The sequence below is a fragment of the Castanea sativa genome, chromosome 5, assembly GCF_040712315.1.
Source record: "Castanea sativa cultivar Marrone di Chiusa Pesio chromosome 5, ASM4071231v1".
NCBI classification, from domain to species: Eukaryota; Viridiplantae; Streptophyta; class Magnoliopsida; order Fagales; family Fagaceae; genus Castanea; species Castanea sativa.
Window position 1 is genome coordinate 26,381,565 of NC_134017.1, and position 19,499 is coordinate 26,401,063.

Sequence of the window (19,499 nt, forward strand, 5' to 3'; positions counted from 1 at the left end):
TTATTAAGGGCGAATCATAAGCCGTAAGATCTTCAAGCTTTAAGTTTAACCCTTTAAACAAGTCAGGGTATATGATATCCGCACCACTACCCTGATCAACCATCACCCTCCTCACATCGTAGCCCCCTATCCTCAGCGTAACCACCAAAGCGTCATCATGCGGTTGGATAGTCCCGATTTTGTCCTCTTCTGAGAAACCTAAAATTGGTAGGATATTCGCTTTAATCCTCTTCGACTCATCCCTAGAATCCTCGGCTAGGGTTTGAGCCACAAACATCACCCTGAAAGGATGAAAGCCAGTTCTTCCAGGTGCAGCAAAAATAACATTGATTGTACCCAGAGGAGGCCTTGATGAAGTTCTACCCTGGTTCACCGCCCCTGAGTGGTTTCCCTGCCCATTAGGCCGATACAAGAATTACTTTAACCTTCCCTCTTTAACCAATTGCTCTAAATGGTTCCATAGAGTCCGACAATCCTTAGTGGTATGAACCCTCTCATGGTGATAATGGCAATGAAGGTTTTGGTTGCGCCTCAAGGGGTCCCCCGCCATTTTATTGGGCCACTTAATGTATGGTTCAATCCTGATTTTCTCCAATAGTTGTTGCACTGGTTCCCTAAAAACGGTATTAACCACCTGAGGGGAGGTAGGACCAGCTTGCCTGGCAAAATCTCTCCCAGGCCTGTTGTTGTTGTTGTTGTTGTATCTATCCGACCTGAAATTCATCCTCTCCTGAGGGATAACCTTCGCCTTTCCCTTACCTTACTGCTGATCTTCCTCAACCCTTTTATATTCATCAATGCTATCCATAAGCCGATGTACGCTCCTAATAAGTTTTTTGGTCAAAGATTTCCTCAAGTCGTGCTCTGCAGGTAGGCCGACCTTAAAGGTCCTTATCGCCACATCATCAAAATCCCCATCAATCTCATTGAACATCTCCCAGTATCTGTCTGAGTATGTTCTCAGGGTTTCCCCTTCTCTCATGGCCATGGACAATAATGAATCCAAGGGCCGAGAAACCCTACTGCATGTGATGAAACGAGAGCCAAAAACCCTAGTAAGTTCTTTGAAAGAATTGATAGAACCTGCCCTCAAGCCATCAAACCACCTCATCGCCACAAGTCCTAGGCTGGAGGGGAAGATCTTGCATATCAAAGTTTCATTCTTAGAATGTACTGCTATCCTCTGACTGAAATGACTCACATGTTCCACAGGATCTGTTCGGCCATTATAAATGGTGAATGCTGGTTGTGTGAAGTGCCAAAGGAGCCTCCCTTCTTCCAACTTACGTGTGAAGGGTGACTTAGAGATTTGATGTAATGCCCTACCTATGGCATAATTTCCCAAGCCCCTGGAAGAAGAATTTTTACCCTTTCGTTTATGCAAGTTGTCTTCCTCGTAGGAGAAAGACTCATCCAGGGGAGTCCTTGACCTCTGCCTATAATTGTCATCCCTAGAGCCCTCAAAAGAGGGATCAGAGAAAGAAGGGGTTTGCCTTCGCCTTTCACGACGTAACTTCTTTTTTAGGTGGTCAATTTCCTTCTGCATGGCCTTAGTATTTTCCTCGTGAGGAACTCTGCTTCCTCCTCATGAATGACTCCTACTTCTGCTAGTGTGCATTGTATGTACACTACCCTCTCGGCCTTCTTCATGCTCAAGATGCAAAGAGTGATCCTCACGCTGGGATCCCACACACTCTGTACGATGTGGACTTGAGCCTACCATCATGCTAAACCTCCTACAACACAAGATTTCCCACAGAGGGCGCCAATTGTAAGGACACAATTTAAGCCCAAACCCACAGTCAAAAGGGAATGGGCCTGAAAGGCCATTTACAATAAAATTTGTAGAGAGTGGGTTTGAAATCTAGGTTCTAGTGATGTTAGATAACAACAATGATGGGTTTTGATCACAAAGATATATACAAGGAACTGTTTATATGAAAGAATCTTCTCATCGGACACAAGCCGAGGATGATCTACATTACTTCTTCCTAATACAGATTACAATTATGGATAATTAGGTCCGCAGTATTTTTTCTCCCTTTCTTCTGATCCCCTCTCCTCAAGATCCCTTCTCCATTTTATATCCCCTCATTCTCCTCTTCTTCATGCTCCACGTCAGGGTTAGATTGCTGGTTTAGATACTTGTCCCATCCACCTCCCCTAAAGTCTTTGGAGACAGGAGCCAGGTTCCATTTTGATACTTAGGTCTCACTTCCCTATTAATGCGACCAGAATAGCAATTGTAGAGCATTCAATGTGGGGGCGGTGGTAATAGCTTTATGTTAGATATTCCACCGCCTTTTCTTTTTATCTTCCATATTTACCATGTTTACCCTTACCCATAGGGTTTTCTAAAACATAACTTGTGGATGTTAACCAGCCATTCTCCTACCTCGGCTATACATAGCCGAGGACATAATCTTCCTCGGACTCACTCTTGGACATACTTGCTTCAGACATCATCTCTTTTCTATTTAGTATTGCTTTAGGAGTTAACATTCATACATTCTCGGACCATTCAGTGTTCTCGGATTGGGCTTTTAGCCCAAAGAATACTTTTGGGCTACCCCACACATATTCCCGGGCCCAATGACCCTACAGAGGATGTGGCTGAATTTAAATGTTGAATAAAATAAGATGAAAAGAAAAATAGTAAAAATTAAATGTATAGCAATAAATACCAAATTATTTTAGCTATGCTATGTAATAGAATAACATTATATTCTTATAAACTATATTTATAATGTAATAGAATAAAATTTAACAGTCAAAGATAATAAAAAAAAAGATAACAACTTAAAACACAAAAATAAATTGTATAAACCCAAAGTAGAATTTTGAATAATACAAAAATTCATTAACCTAAATTAGAGATGCAAGAAAAATAAAAAATAAAAGTAAAAAGTAAAGTTTTTGATGTCCTTCATAAGGTTATCTCTATTTTATTTTTTACTCCTCCCAACAGCCTCTTTGTTTTCTATTTGACGGTTCAAATTGACGTTTGATTTCTTTTATTTTTTTCTACACTTTTATTACTCATAAATCTCTGTGTGTGTGTGTGTGTGTGTGTGTGTTGGCATCTTACTATTTTTCCAAATTTAATGATAATTCTAATGTACTAAATATGTAATGTAACTTTTTTTTAATTTTTCACTTCGTTTTGCTTCCATTAAGTTAGTATATCCACAACTATTAGTTTATAGGGGTAAATACAGTAAATCCGCCTGTGGTTTGGCTCAAATTTACATTGCCTATTTGTGGTTTGAGAAGTGTCACTTTGCCCAACTGAGGTTTGCACCGTTAGCCTTTCATAACCCACCTCTCAATTTGCCGTTAAAAAAACACATTTTTAGACAAAAATAAACATAACATGAATCAAAAGGATAGGGTTTTGAAAATTTTAAAAAAATGGATGAACGTTGAAAATGAAATTTCAAACCATTGCAAATAAGCATTTTACCTTCTTCTTGTAAAACAAAATTATACATAAGCAAAAAAGTTTCAACTTTCAATCATCAATCCCTTGCATCCAAGCATTCGAGAATTTATTTTTGAGGGAGATGCTCTAGTCATCATCAATCTGGTGCAAGGGGAGGATTTTTGCACTTCTCACTTCGATAATATCATCAAGATTGCAAAGTTTTAGCCATTTTTGTTTCAACCATACCAAAAGGAATTGAAACTATATATGTTGCTCATGACTAAGAAAACCAAGAATTTTGACATCTAGTTTGGCTGGATGATGTCCCAGCTAAAATATAATCTGATGTAACTTGTGGTATTTCATTGTAGTTCTAATGAAACCCAATACCCAACAATAAAAAAATAAAAGGCCTCACCTAATGGTTAGAATTTGAGCTAAAAATTTTCACTAGAGGTTACTAATTTCATTAGAATACAAACCAATCTCAACCACAGCCACAACCACTGGATTGTTCAAAGTGTCGGAGAGGTCGTGTCTTTTCCCAAGACCCGGTGGCACCAAATTCGACACCACCACTCCTGCAGCACCCTCAAGCCAGCAAACCCACACATGCATTCAACCAGACACAAACAAACATATTTCTATAATAAAAAATAAAATAAAATAAAAAAGAAGAAGAAGACATGAACAAACACCGCCACACCATCACTGTCAGCTTGTCACCATTCACCCCAAATGAACAAAACCTCCAATAAAAGAATTGAAGAATTACCTCAATGAACAAACTCCCAGATCATGAGTGGCTGGTCAAGTATAGGCTCCAATAATAATGTATAGGCAGTATAGCATAACCCAAAGTATAAAAGTTTTTATATATATAATTATTTGTTGGTTTGGTTATTCTGTTTTTGCTTTTGTTCTTCTTTTAATTACATTACATTTAATTTGTTTTCCTCTTTTAAAATGGAGTTACGGTGGTGGGTGAGTAGTGTTACATTTAAAATTTACAAAACCATCACTTTTGATCTTATTTTCTTTTGTCTTTTTAGGTTTTTTTTTTTTTTTTTTCCTGGAGAAGAGAGAGAGATAAAAAGAGAGCAAAAATACATTTTTACCTTTATTTTTAACTGAGGTGGGTTACAGAATTCTTACAATGCAAACTTCAGGTGGACAAAGTGACACTTTTTAAATCACGGGTAGGCAACGTGAATTTAGGCCAAACCACAGTTGGGTTTACTATAATTATCCGTAGTTTTTTCATATTATGTTTGGTTTCATATTCTTTTTTTTTCTTTTTTTTTTAATTGAGTGTTTCTAAATTGGTAGTTGTTTTGTATTTCATTTTTCCATTGATGCATTGTAACATTTCATGGGAAGACTTTATAATAACAATTTTTATTTATTGAATTTTAAAAAATATATTATATATTTAATTTTAAAAAAATGAGACAAAATATAAATAATTTAAAGATATGGAGGATGTTGCTAAATTTAAATGTTAAATAAAATAAGATGAGAAGAAAATTAGTAAAAATGAAATGTATAGCAATAATCACCAAATTATTTTAGTTATGCTATGTAATAATATAACATTATATTTTTATATACTATCTTTATAATGCAATAGTATAACATTTAACAATCAATGAAAATAAAAAAGATAACAAATTAAAATACAAAACTAAATCATATCAACCCAAATGATGTATGAATTATGATGTGTTTCAATTCTTTGTTATCATGGTTCGTAGAGATGCAATCCATTTTCAGCTGAGCTATTTACAATTGGTTCTACACCCCAGCCAATTCCTGTACTTTGCAACTCCACCGTTTCAGCAAATTCGTCCCAATCTGGCCGAACAACGAATAACTTCTACTTTAATGTATGGGATACATGCCAAAATGTGTCTTTCATAAAGTCTCCCTTTGCCCATTCACTAAAAGGACAAGCTTCCAGTCTAAAATTGATTTCTGCAATGCATTTGGTGGAGCTTCCAGTATTGCATCAGTATGTTTTGATAGTCAACCTGTTACACTAAAATTATATATATATACCAAGAAATGAAGAGAGAGAGACCTTTGTATGTGCAAAAATAGAAAATTATGCATGGAATAAGAGAGGGAATGAAAATTTTATAGTTTGAGGATAAGAATAAGAAGAGTAAAAAATAAAGGAAGATAAAAGGATAGAATAATAGTGATATTGAGAGTAGTGGGGATATGAAAAGTTAGAATAGAATGAGAAAGGTTGAAGAAAGTTAAGGTAGGGAGTAGTGGAGATATGAAATGTTAAAATGGAATTGAAAATTTAATAATAAATAAGAATAGTTAAAATAAGATAAATATAATATTTTGATTGTAATATAATAGTTTTTACTTTAAATGTAAAAAATTGTATAAAAATTTGGAAAAAAAATTGATAATGACATAGCTGCTGACGTGGCTCAACGTGAGTGTGGCAATATTAAATGTTACGCTTTAATTTTTAGTAATATATAGATATGAATTGGACGCTACTCTACAGGTATTGCAAAATAGATCCTATTTAGACATGGCAAACGGGTGATTTAGGTCGGGTCAATTGGGTTACGGGTCAAACGGGTTGTGGATCTATGAGGTTGAATTTATTCAATCATTTTGTTGGCTTTATTCTGTGTCAAATTTGCTTATGATTAGCATTTAGAAACCCTGTATTTAGGTGGGAATCATGTAAGGGTATTGTGTGAAAGAGTGTGAAGAAAAGCTCAAGAGTGTGCATTCAAGAAAAGCCTTGCGACTGGTGAGTTGCCAAAGGAGGCACACGTGTAAAGCATGCAGGGGGAGTTAAAGGGTCACGCCAGTTGTCGCATGATGTGCATTGATAATAGCTTAATTTTACATATTTATATCATTGTTAGAAAGCATTATCATATTTATTTTGAGGTAATTCATGCATTTTATATTTGGTTTTGGAATAATGGTGAATAATCAATTTTGTGCTTAATTGAATCTTGTTGCGTGAATTTATCTTTTGTAGGAGAATAAAATTAAATAAGTGGATTTGTGCAGAGAAGAATGCTAATGGACTTTACATTTACAAGGGCCATGATGAAGTTAGAGAAGGCCAACCCAATGAAATTTAAGTCCAATTGGAGCAGGGAATCAAAGGAAATTTGCATCAAATCCAAGTTCAATTCGGATTAGGATTCCAGCCTGCACATCAGTTAGTATTTTTGGCATAACTTTTGGCTTAGATGTCCAATCGAGATGATTCAAGTTGGGCTGGAAATTTAACTTAAAGGGCTACAACTTTGTAGTTTACCAAAAGTCCGAATTCTAACGTTAAATGGGCCAAAATTGTTGGTTAAGTGAAGCCTAAAAATCTGGAATTTTCCCCAAATGGAAATTCAACTTGTAATAGGATTCCTTGACCTATTTAAAGGCTCTTTAGGGAAAAATTCAATGGAGGCTAGTGCTAGGGCTGGGGGCTGAACATAAAGAGTGCGGTTACTTCTTTGGTTTGCTTCCATGACAGTTAGTTTTATTTTATTTGTCTAGTTTAATGTTTAGTATTTTATTCTTGTGTTTTATTTCAATTACTATGAGTAGCTAAATTTATAATTAGGGTTGAGGATGAAACCTTGTTAAAGATTATTAGTTATATACATGTGATTTGATTTTTTCCACAATAGTTGTTCTTTAATGATTTAAATTGTTCTTGCTTCATATCAATTGACTAAGATGAGATTCTAGATATGAGTTCAATCATGTTTTTCTCATGATTTAGGATTTGTCTTAATTAATTGAATGCTTGGTTTATTAATTCTTGATTATAAAATTGGATATCGCTTGTGATTTATCTGTCAATGGATACAATTTATGATTTGATTTTTAGAATTGGATATATCTTGTGATTTGTTTGGCTATAGATACAATTGATGATTTGATTTTATACTTAAGAAGTGAAGAAGAACATGCTTTTGATTTTTAAAATAAGGATTTTAATGAGAATATTTTTCATGATATCAAGATTGATTTCTAGATTATCATGTAGTAGTTGGGAAAAGCTAATGATCATAAATATATGTTGATATGACTTACAAGGCGGATTCCAAAACCTTAATTCCTTTCCCTTGATTGTTTACATCTTTTTATTGCTTTATATCTTTTGCTTAGTTTAACTATTTGCTTAATTTGACTATTTGCTTAGTTTATTTAATTTCAAAACAACCAATTTTTATTAAACTAGATTAGAATTAATTTGGTTAAGATTTAATTAATTTTCTTACATTCATTCAAGTCCCAGTGGGTTCGACCTCGTTCTTGTCAAACTATACTTTGGTACGGTTCGTACACTTGCGAGTATTTTAAAATTTCACGCCAGTTGTCGCACTACAAGACAAAACCTCCAGTTGGCCAGACAGTTAGCTCGCAACTCAAACTCGCAACTTGTTCCAGTTGTGAGCTCGAGTCGCCAGAATGTCCTGTTTGGCTGTAACTGATTCTTTGCATTCCATACACACCCTACTATAAATACTCTTATACCCATGAAATGTAGAGAGCTTCCAGAGAGAATTTTGAGAGAGAAACCTTAGAGAAAAACAAGATTGACTCATCCACAATTTTCATCCTTTGATTCTCCAAATTTCTCTACTTTCACCCTCTCCATTGTTACATCCTTGAGATGTATATTAGTCAAATCCTTATCTCACCATATCCATATCTATGAGGAGGTATTTTGGTACTTAGGAAGCAGTTAAGAAGGGACCAATTCATTTTAGTTGATGCAATGGGCTTATTGTAGGATCTGGTAAGCTAGAGAAGACAAGGTTTAGTGTAACCCTGTTGGAGCAAGAAGCTTGGAGGGCTTAGGTGCACTGGGTAGATTAGGCTTGGAGGGTCTTCTGCTATTCATGTATCCCAACTTTATTCTCTAGTGAATTATTCGCTTAGAGGGCGACAGAGAGATTTTTCGCCGAGGACTTCGCTTTCCTCTTCGATAACACATCGTTGTGTTGTCTTTGTGTTTGCATCTCTCTTCCCTTAATCTTTACCTTTTAATTACTGTTGTGGTTGTGATTAATTTCGGTTTAGATTGTTTTACCATTTATGATTTAGCTTATTTTCATATTCCACACATACATTATTTGATAATAAGCTTGTGTTAGTAATTTGTAATTTGGGGGTCTAAATGCTCATAGGTGTTTTACACACTTTTTGAACATTCAAGGTCAAAATAGGCCATTTTAAGCGAGTTAAAAATAGGTCCAAGTTAATTGGATCGGGTTGGGTTGATCCATATTTTTCCATTGATTTTTTTTTTTTATAAAGAAAATGACATGTATTTGCCATTTGGAAAGTCATGCAAGAAATTACTTGATGTAAAATGTATTACTTTGAATTCACCACTTATATCAAGAATGAATTTAGTTAAAATTTATTAATACTTATTCAATAATTTTAAAATTATACAAATCCCAATATTGCTAACTAAAACAAAATAACAAAAAGAAAAGTAAAACAAATACACAAGTTTTATTTCTACACAATATCAACATTCCAAAATATAAAACAAAATTACAAATGACTTATTAGATAACTCATTTGTCAAAGAATAAAAACATATAAGAAATTTAGAATCTTGAAAATTAATTTTATAATCTATTATCAATTGTGGTTGACGCTCTATTTCAATTTGAGAATATACATTAAAATTTGATTGTTTACTTATTTATACATGATCTCTTTTATGAATATTATATTATTATTAAACAACACATACTCTAGGAAATATCATAATTTATTTTGAAAAGCCGTTTATTTTGGACATAAATTGTTAAAAAATAGGTCTAATTATTTATAATTTATACTAATTTGATACTTTGGCTTCACTATTTTCACAATTATGAATGTTTCTTACACATGTCTACAATTTTAAATCTATATTTTTAACTCTATTGTAACCAGATTATCTTGGCATGTACTTTGTTGTTTGATATCTAAAAATCTTCACTCATTGCATAATGCTCAACTATTCATCTTTCAGTTTATTTGCATGTAGTTATGTAAATGTCTTAATTGTTTTCTTAAAGTTTAGAACAAACAATTAAACCAATATTGTCTTAATTTTATTAATTTTTTACCAAATTTTTTTAAAAATGGTTCGGGTCACAGGTTGGGTCGGGTCGGGTTAATCCACAAAAAAAACACAGGTTGGGTCACGAGTCAGCCCGTTTTTACTTCGGGGAAAAGAAAATCAGGTTCGAGTTGGATCGAGTCAGAAAATTCTGACCCATGTTGTCATGCCTAATCCTACTAGAGCATTTGTTAATAAAGTATAAAGTATTTTAGGGAAGTTTTAAATATCAACTTTTATGAGAAATATAAAAAAAAAGAGCTTTTTTTTATACAATTTTTAAAAAAAAAAAAATAATACTCTTAGTTTAATTTGGCATTGGCTTAAGAAGCTAGTTTTTTTTTTTTTAATTTTTAATTTTACTATTTAGCTTTTTATTTTATTTTTTATCTACTAACTTATTTTTATTACTATTTATAAATTTTATTATACCTTTTACATTATTTTATAAATTCCACTATACTATTTTAACTACTTTTTACCTTTATTGAATTTGTTAACCTTCCCATTAAAATAGTGACATACACCATACACATGCCGACATGCGGGTCAAAATTTGTTTCCATAGCTTTTCTAGACTCTCCAATATATTTAAAGTCCATTCGCTATCTAATTTATCCAACGATTTTATTTATTTATTTATTTTTCACTGTGAACACTCATCTTTTTGTTTCTCTCTCTTTCTCACACACAAGCAATTAAATAAACACCAATGGAAGTACTAGTTGGTGGAGAATCTTCTAACCTTGATATGGAGGGTTTATTTTGTAATGGACTTTTGTGTTTAATATATGCTATGCATCTTCTTTTATTAAAAAAGAAAAAGAAAAAAAAATTCAATATGCACCAAGAACATGCCAAATATACATAGAAAATTTCCATCAATGGACAAATCCAATTAATTTACTATAAAATATAATTAACTGAAGATTACAACACCTAGATTTATAAAAAGAAAAAAGAAAAAAAAAAACTGAAGTTCACAACATTTTTTTTATAAGGGTGGTGCTAGGAACATACAAATTTTACTGTAAAATTTTACACATATATATACTTAGATTAGATTAGAGTAGAAATTTTATCTTGTATAAAAAAAAAAACAAATAATTCATTTATTATGTTGTTTCTTTTTTGAGAAACTATTTATTGTATTGTTAAATCAACTAATTACATTCATTATCACATCAGTTTGTAGACTTTATTGCCACATCAGTTGCCAATCACAAAAAAAAAAAAAAAAAAAAAAAATTTACACACTGATTTATTATATTTGTTAATATTTAACTTTTTTTTTTATTATAATATATTTATCTTCTTGATAATGAAGAGTTTAGGAACCCGGTTTTGACCCTTGGAAGTGGGAAGCCACACTTATCAATGGCGCAATACTATGAAATTGACATATTAAACTGAGGATTTTGCCAAAATAGCGAGCTTTTTTGCATTGATGCTCTCAACACAGATAATGACGTAGGATAGTTTACAAGGATCGTTGAAATTGATGTGGATTTTCCATTTGATTTTTTAATAATAATTTGATTGTCGAGAATGAAAAATTTAAAATCTAAATGTCTTATTTAGCAACATCATGCAATGCTAACTACAGTATTTGAACTAATAACACATATTTGATTGTATCACTTACATTTTTTTAGTTAAAAGAATACTAGAAATATTAGTACATAACATAATACCGAGTCTGAGTACTATTGAACTTTGGACATATATAATTGTGTCCTACTGTTCGTGTGTTGTTTTATTAGTGTGTATGATTTTTTTTTAAAATTTTTTTACTTACTTGATTTTTAATTATTTCAATTTCTACTATGATTACAGAACAAGTATTTTCGGTCATAAATATAGATAAATCAAACTTCTCAACAAAATGAAAGATTATTTATAATTGTCCATTTGATTTCATACATTTTTTTGGAAAGTTATTGTGAAATTTAATACATAATCAATTGAGGTTTAAAAAACTGATCAATTCAAATGTATTGAGGAACAATTCTTTTTTTTTTGAGAAACGAGAAACGAGAAACAATTCTTTAATGCATTAAAAAATGTCATGGTTCTGTCCTTACACTAGTCTATCAAAAACACACATATTTACAATCAATTTATGAAAAACGTGTTACAAATAGCCTGAGGCAGATTAATTTGGCTAATGGCCCATAACTGGGGATATCAAAGATTTCCTAACTCAGATATATGTTAGTGCATGTTTGGTATGCAGTAAAAGATCTTATAATAGAATTACTATATATGTGTGCATGTAACAACTATTTGTTTATATATTTTTTTTGGTAAATTACAAATTACACCCTTGAAATTTGGGGTTATTTGAATTTTACACCCTAATGTTTCAAAATTTTGATTTTACACCTTGAAATTTGGTTACGTTAGCAATTTACTCCCCATGGCTAGTTTTTGCCGTTAAGTGACACATGTGCATGCTGATATATTTTATTTTTGTCAAACCAGCGCTAAATAGTATTGTTTTAGTGAAGACTAAGAGCAGATTTGGCACTATCCAAACAATACCGTTTGCCCAATGTTAAAACACAAAACTCCCATCCTCAACAACACCGTTTCAGCCAAATTCTAAAATCAAAATAACTTGTATCAACTACTTCCAAATTGCAGAGCAGGAACTCAATGTGAACCCATCCTCCTGAAAACTACCGGCTCTTCATGAACCCATTAGCCTGGTAGCAGCCGAGGCCACAACCAGGGACGGAGCTAGAACTTTGAGTTGGGAGAGCGGTTTTACTATTGGCTATGTATAGTGATTTCAACCTCTAATTCTGCTACTTAGCTGCTAAGATTTTTTTTTTGTAAGTAAGAACAAAATTATCTTTGTTTAGAATTTTTTTTAAAGGGCAGGGTTATTTATTTTGGATAAAATTAGTTAATTGAGCTTTTTGTTTTTAGTTTTACTAGTAATTTTTGTTGTTGACTTTTTTTTTTGACTTATATATTTTGTTTTAGATTTTAGATCTATAATTTTTATTGTGGTCACTAAAATGAGGAAAATACTAGAGCTGCAAGTTTTTTTATAAATTACTTATGTAATAAGTGGTTACTGGTAAGTAAAAAAATGATATAAATAGTGTGTCTATATATGAACCAATAAAAATTTGCTACTAAAAAGATTTGTAAAAATGTTATAAAAAAGTTTGTGAGTATAACATTACTCTTAAAAGAATTAATGATATTGTTTAAGGGAAATAAAATGTAATTTTATAGAACAAAATTGCTAAAATTAATACACATATATATAATAATATTTTTTTTTAAAAAAAATTAGGGGGGCATTGCCCCCGGTCCAAGGATAGTTCTATCCCTGCCACAACCACTGATATGGAAACATTGGAGAGCAATGTTAGAGAAGCCCGAAGAAGGAAGATTACGGAAAGAGGATAGACCGTTCAATAATGACTTAAAAAATTAGATCTAATCTGTAAAATTGATTAAATAATTAAAGAAAAGTACGAACACCAAATGAAGAACTGCTCCACTAGAATGAATACAGCTTCAATTTTACCTCATATTTATCACCACTTGGTCCACTTCCACTTCCAATGAGCAGACTAAACAACCTATGCGTAGAAGATAGCAAAGTAATAAAGCAAAGTTAAAATTTTCAAGTGTAACAGAGTTGGAGGTAAACAAAGCTTGGATGAGATCCTTACCATAGCAAGTTCCTTCTTCAAAGTCATGAAAACATTCTGATCTCTCATTCTTCTGAGCTCACCCATGTCCTCGGGTAACAGTATTGCTTGCTCCAGTGCGTCTGCTACACAGGCGGCTGTTCCCTCATCAGAATTCCTGATGGATGCGTCAACAGTGACCACATGGTCGTCCATGGTCATCTTGTGAGCCTAGATTGGGGCATGTACAGCCGCGTGAGACTCGGTCTGTCTATCTGACCTCGTTTGCACTGTGCGGGCCTGTTTTCCTCCTTTTTCATGCTCAACCTCCTTGGAAAGGGGGTCTTTCCCTCCCTCAATCACTTCTTTTCCTTTCTACTGATCCCTCTTTCTTTTGTGGTTAGCTTGGTTAATGCGTTGAGATTGGGTGGGAGGAGGAGGGAGCTTGGATTCAGGGACTTTCTCGGCACCTTTATCTTTGGCCTTGGTTTGAGGTACCTTAGAAAGCTCTTGGGTTCCCACTTGAGCTTCCAGTACAGCTTTAAGACTTGACTTAGGTTTGCGTTGGATGCCCATTATGTCAGATTGTTGGATGTCACCTTGTGGGGAGTTTGAAGAGGATGTGCCGAGGACAGCAACTTGGTCTTCGGGGAAAAGGGTCGATTGAAGACTTCAAACTTGTCCTTGGAGGAATCAAATACTTCAACAATCTCTTCTTCTTCCTTTATACTGGGTTGAGAAGAGGTTACTTCGCCAGATGTGTGTTAAGTTGGAAGAGGGACTAAGGGAATGCCGTCTAGTATGGCTTATAGCTGTTGTGTGGGATGTGTGATAAATGTGCCTTGAGGAATAGGAGTTCTCTCGGGTAGCAGAAAACCCTCGACAGTAACACTTATACGGCGTAAATGTGGGTCCTTGGCTCTGATCACGCACTTCGGCACCTGGAAAGCTTTGGATATAGGATTGAAGCCGAGGATTAAGTGAGTTGCTCGAAGTTGGCCGTCAGTGTGCACAAACACTTCGGCCTACAGTATTCTGTCTAATCTTACGAAATCAACAAGATGAGGATGACGATCTGCTGCATGTGGATCTGCAAATCATTGAGAAGAAAAACAAGATTAGAATAAGTAAATGTTTTATATAAACCCAGCTTTAAAAAAAAATGGTTATGAATAGTTCAACTGGATCCAGAACTTCACCTGGTTTCCCCTCCCTTGCTGGACAGGAAAAATCGTCGTGTCAATCCCTTGATATGAGTAGGAAGTCATTTTTCATACCCTTGTTGGATTCAGGGAGGCATTGGATTAACCTAACCTCTAGGTGTCTAGATTTTAGGTAATATCCACCTTGTTTCTTTAAGTAATGAAGGTTATAAACCCAGTTCACATCATGATGGGTGAGTCCTAGGTTCATCTTTTCGTTTAAGGCATCTATGGAACCCAGAATCCTAAACATGTTTGGGGCGCATTGGGTAGGAGCTAATCTAAACGCCCTAAGATAATCCCTAGTAACGGTCCCCATTGGGATTTTCATCCCTGTTTCTATGAGTGCTATCATCGAGATTACTACCTCTCCCATTTCCATTTTTTCATACCACTCCCCTTCCGAACAGTATTTAACAGATACCCCCGGAGGAATTCTGTACTTAGCCTTAAATTGTTCTATTTTTTCGTCTGAATCTACTAGGGATGCAAATCTACCCATCTTTGGGAGCGAGGTGTGGGTATGATGGAAGAATTAAGAAAATAGATGAGCCGAGGAAAAGTAAACACCAGAGAGAGAGAGAGAATAAGAGAAATAATGAAAGATGGAGTTTGGGAAAACTTACTTTAAGAAGGACAGAGTCACCTCGGCCTAGTTCTTGGTAAATGTGAGGGGCGCGTGTAGATTGCAAAAAGTTGGCAGATACGTTGAATGGGTGTTGTAATGTGTAAGATAGTTTGAATTGTTAGTTTTTATACCAGTGGAAGTCATAAAGCGGGAAACTTCCCGCCTATGTCTCTATGTCATCCTCAACCGTTGGATGCGCATTGCGTCGCTAAGCGTGGGGGATAGAGAGACATCAGAATTTAATTTGAGGACGCTCCGTATGCTGATACGTCAGGAATGTGCTATGGGCAGTTCAAAAGTCATCATCCCTGTCAGCAAAGATGTATGGTGTACACAAGCTAAACGGTGACAGATGTCGAGATCCTCCTTTCCTCCCGAGGTAGTAAAATGAGAATCTCGATGGGCTATTGTAGGGTCATTGGGCCCCGGGAATATGTGTGAGGGGGCCCAAAAGTATTCTTTGGGCTAAAAGCCCAATCCGAGGACACTGAATGGTTCGATGATGTATGAATGTTAACTCCTAAAGCAATACTAAATAGAAAAGAGATGATGTTTGAAGCAAGTATGTCCAAGAGTGAGTCCGAGGAAGATTATGTCCTCGGCTGTATAGCCGAGGTAGGAGAATGGCTAGTTAACATCCACAAGCTATGTTCTAGAAAACCCTATAGGTAAGAGTAAACATGGTAATATGGAAGATAAGAAAAAAGGCAGTGGAATATCTAAGATAAAGCTATTACCACTGCCCCCGCATTGAATGCTCTACAACTGCTATTCTGGCCACATTAATGGGGAAGTGAGACCTGAGCATCAAAATGGAACCTGGCTCCTGTCTCCAAAGATTTCAAGGGAGGTGGATGGGACAAGTATCTAAACCAGCAATCTAACCCTGACATGGATCATGAAGAAGAGGAGAATGAGGAAAAATAAAATGGAGAAGGGGTCTTGAGGAGAGGGGATCGGAAGAAAGGGAGAAAAAATACTGTAGACCTCATTATCCATAATTGTAATCTGTATTAGGAAGAAGTAATATAAATCATCCTCGGCTTGTGTCCGAGGAAAAGATTCTTTTATATAAACAGTTCCTTGTATATATCTTTGTGATCAAAGCTCATCATTGTTGTTATCTAACATCACTAGAACCTAGATTTCAAGTCCACTCTCTACAAATTTTATTGTAAAAGGTCTTTCAGGCCCATTCCCTTCTGACTGTGGGTTCGGGCTCAGATTGTGTCCTTACATCCTCCATATTATTAAATTATTTATATTTTCTATCATTTTTTATTTAAAAAATAAAAAATAAAATATTTCTTATAATAATAATAATAATAATAATAATAATAATATCAAACCAAACATATCATAAAACAAACTAATAGTCATGGATATACTAACTTCATGGCAACAAAATGGAATGAAAAAATAAAAATAAACGTTACAATGCATATTTAGTGCATTAGATTTATCATCAAATTTGGGAAAACAATAGGATGTTAATGAAGAGAGAGAGAAAGGGATTAGTAAAAGAAATCAAACATCAATTAAGTAAATTAATTATTAACCGTTAATAGGAAAACAAAGGGGCTGACGATTAAAGGAGTAAAATTAATTAAAGATGATCTTACGAAAGTCATTAAAAACTTTACAATATATGCAATTAAATAAATCAATAAATTCACTTAATTAAATCATATAATCAACAATTAAATACAATCATACAAAATTTTAACTTAAAATTAATCAAACTCTAATCTAAAAAACAATATTTATTATCAAAACTAAAAGGAAGAAGTTCTTCAATAATAATAGAAATATATAAGAAATAAAGATGGAAAATTTCAAAAATCATTTTTTTGACATTTCATTTAACATTATTTATAAATAATAAAAATCCTTAAATGCTTATATTCTTCACACGCCATGACTTTTAAAAATCTAATGAAATGTTCTAAGTTTTTAACTCTCATATAATGCCTTAATTATGAAAATCATCATCCAGTAAAATATGATAATAGTAAGAAACGTTACAAATGAGATCATGAAAAAACTAATTAGCCACTATAACTATGGAATAGATGCATTTTTTTTATGCATCTAAGGAAGTGAAATGTATAGAGTTTACTTATTGAGGTATATGTAAAGATTCGCGTTAAAAAAATATGTAAAGTTTTTTTTTTTTTGAAAAAAAGAGAGAGTATATTTAAGGTTTTTATTAACTTAAAATACGATGAAAAAATAATTGTTAATAACTACGACCGCCGTTACTCTATAAATCACACACAATACTATATTTTATATCCTAAACAACAAAATTAGGCTCTTTTGAATATACACTACTGTCAAATTTTTTAAGACTTTCTCTCATTTCTCTGTGTGTGTGTTAAAAATACTTAGTCTTCTAAAAAAAAAAAAAATCCTAAACAACTTATAAATTATAACCCAAATCAATCATACAATTACACAATCAAAGCATGAACATGTAACATGAATTACCTTCTAAATTATTGCTTGGAATTTTCACAATTATTTAAAGATAATCACCAAATTTAATTTTTAGAAAACACTTCCATAGAAAAATATATTACCCACATTATTTCAACCCTTAGAGAAAAGAAGGTTTACATGTAGCATGCCAAACATGTTTAATTGACTTAGAGATGTAAAAATTATTCAACAGACTACGGTAGAATTAAGGTTTCAAAATTTAAATAAAACAATTATACAATAATAAAAAATTATTTTGCGATAAATATGATTATGAAATGAATTACTTTTCATTAAATTAGTTCAAATTACATAATGATAATAATAATAATAATAATAATAATAATAATAATAATAATAATAATAATAATAATAATGAGACCACTCTTAAAAAATAATCGTGCACAACGAGCGGGTCGGCGACTAGTATAAAAAAAAAATTGTGCTTTCATTTTTCTCTACATTCCATTTAAGACCAAAAAAGAGTAGAAAATAATTTTTTTTAAGGAAAAAAAAAACAGTGAAAGAAAATAAACTTCAGTATAATTGTTGTAACTTTTGAGGTTCTGATCCCAAATAAATAAACCAGTTTCAATCCTTACCGAAATATTCAGGGAATACCTAAATCCTATTGTCCTTGAATTTCATTTTGCAGGTTATATTAGAGAGCAATTAATCTCTAAAAGCACGTGCCAGAACAAATGGTCACGATATGTTGATAAGAATCCTTGACTACTAGCTAGGAAGCTTTCAATAGGGACCTCATAGGACCTACATTATTTCTAAACAAAAATCAATTAGTTTATGGACACAACATTTTTCATAATTATTGACATAACCTATTTGGAGTGATGTATAATAAAAAGGCGTAAATGCACTTTTAGTCCTTATATTTTGGCCCTATTTCTATTTTGGTCCCTACATTTTCATTTTACCACTTTTAGTCCCTAAACCAATTAATGCGTATTATTTTAGTCTTTACCGTCACCCAACTAACAGAAAATGCTGACGTGGCTAACGGAGGAATTAAAATATTATAAAAATGCCACATCACCCATGACACATCAGCACGTCAGCATTTTAATTAATAAAAAATTAAATAAAAAAATAAAAACCCAAAAAATAAAAAGCTAGGTCAGAAAATAAATAAAAATTTTAAAATAAACATTAATCTATTTTTTTTTTTTACTTTTCATTTTTTTTCATAAGAACCTACATGCTCAAGCCCAGAAAATTTCAAAACCAGAAAAATTCACATCTCGATGAACTTTTGAATCATTTGATCTTAATTAATTATTTCTTAATCTAAATGAAGAACACACAAGTAAGAAGAGAAAACAAAATCAAAAGCACCCACATCACAATAACCAAAAACCCAACTCTAACATTCCAATTTTCAAAAACTTAACATCAACCATTACCCAGCTCTAACATCAACCTCACAAAAACTTAACCTTTTCCATTACCCACATCATAAATAACCAAGAATCCAGCAAACCCAAAAGATCTAAAATACCCACAAGAAAAACAAACCAAAAAACTGATCAATCATCAAATCTCAAAGGTCAAAAGAACCAAGAATCCAAGCTCCAAATCCCCATCACCGAAAAAAACTTGCTCCGCCGTGGGCGAGATTCCAAAGCATGTCGAGGATCACCACGGGCTTCGAGTAGACCCATATGCAAACACACGCAAACCCAAATGCAAAATCAACAGATCGGCGAAGGATGATGGATGAACGGAGCTGGGCTTCGAAGATGGGTGAGGAGGATGATGAATCGGGTCGGCAATGATGTGTGGGTCGGCGATGATGCGTGAGCTCTGGTGTGATGGTGCGTGAGCTTCGGCGATGGTGTGTGAGCTTCGGTGGCGGCGGTGAGGAGGACGATGAATCAGTGAGGATGATGGATGAGGAACGACGCGACCTGGCAAAGGCTCTGGCGCTGCACGAATCGACGTTGATGATTGGGTTTTCTCTGGGGTTTGTTGAGGA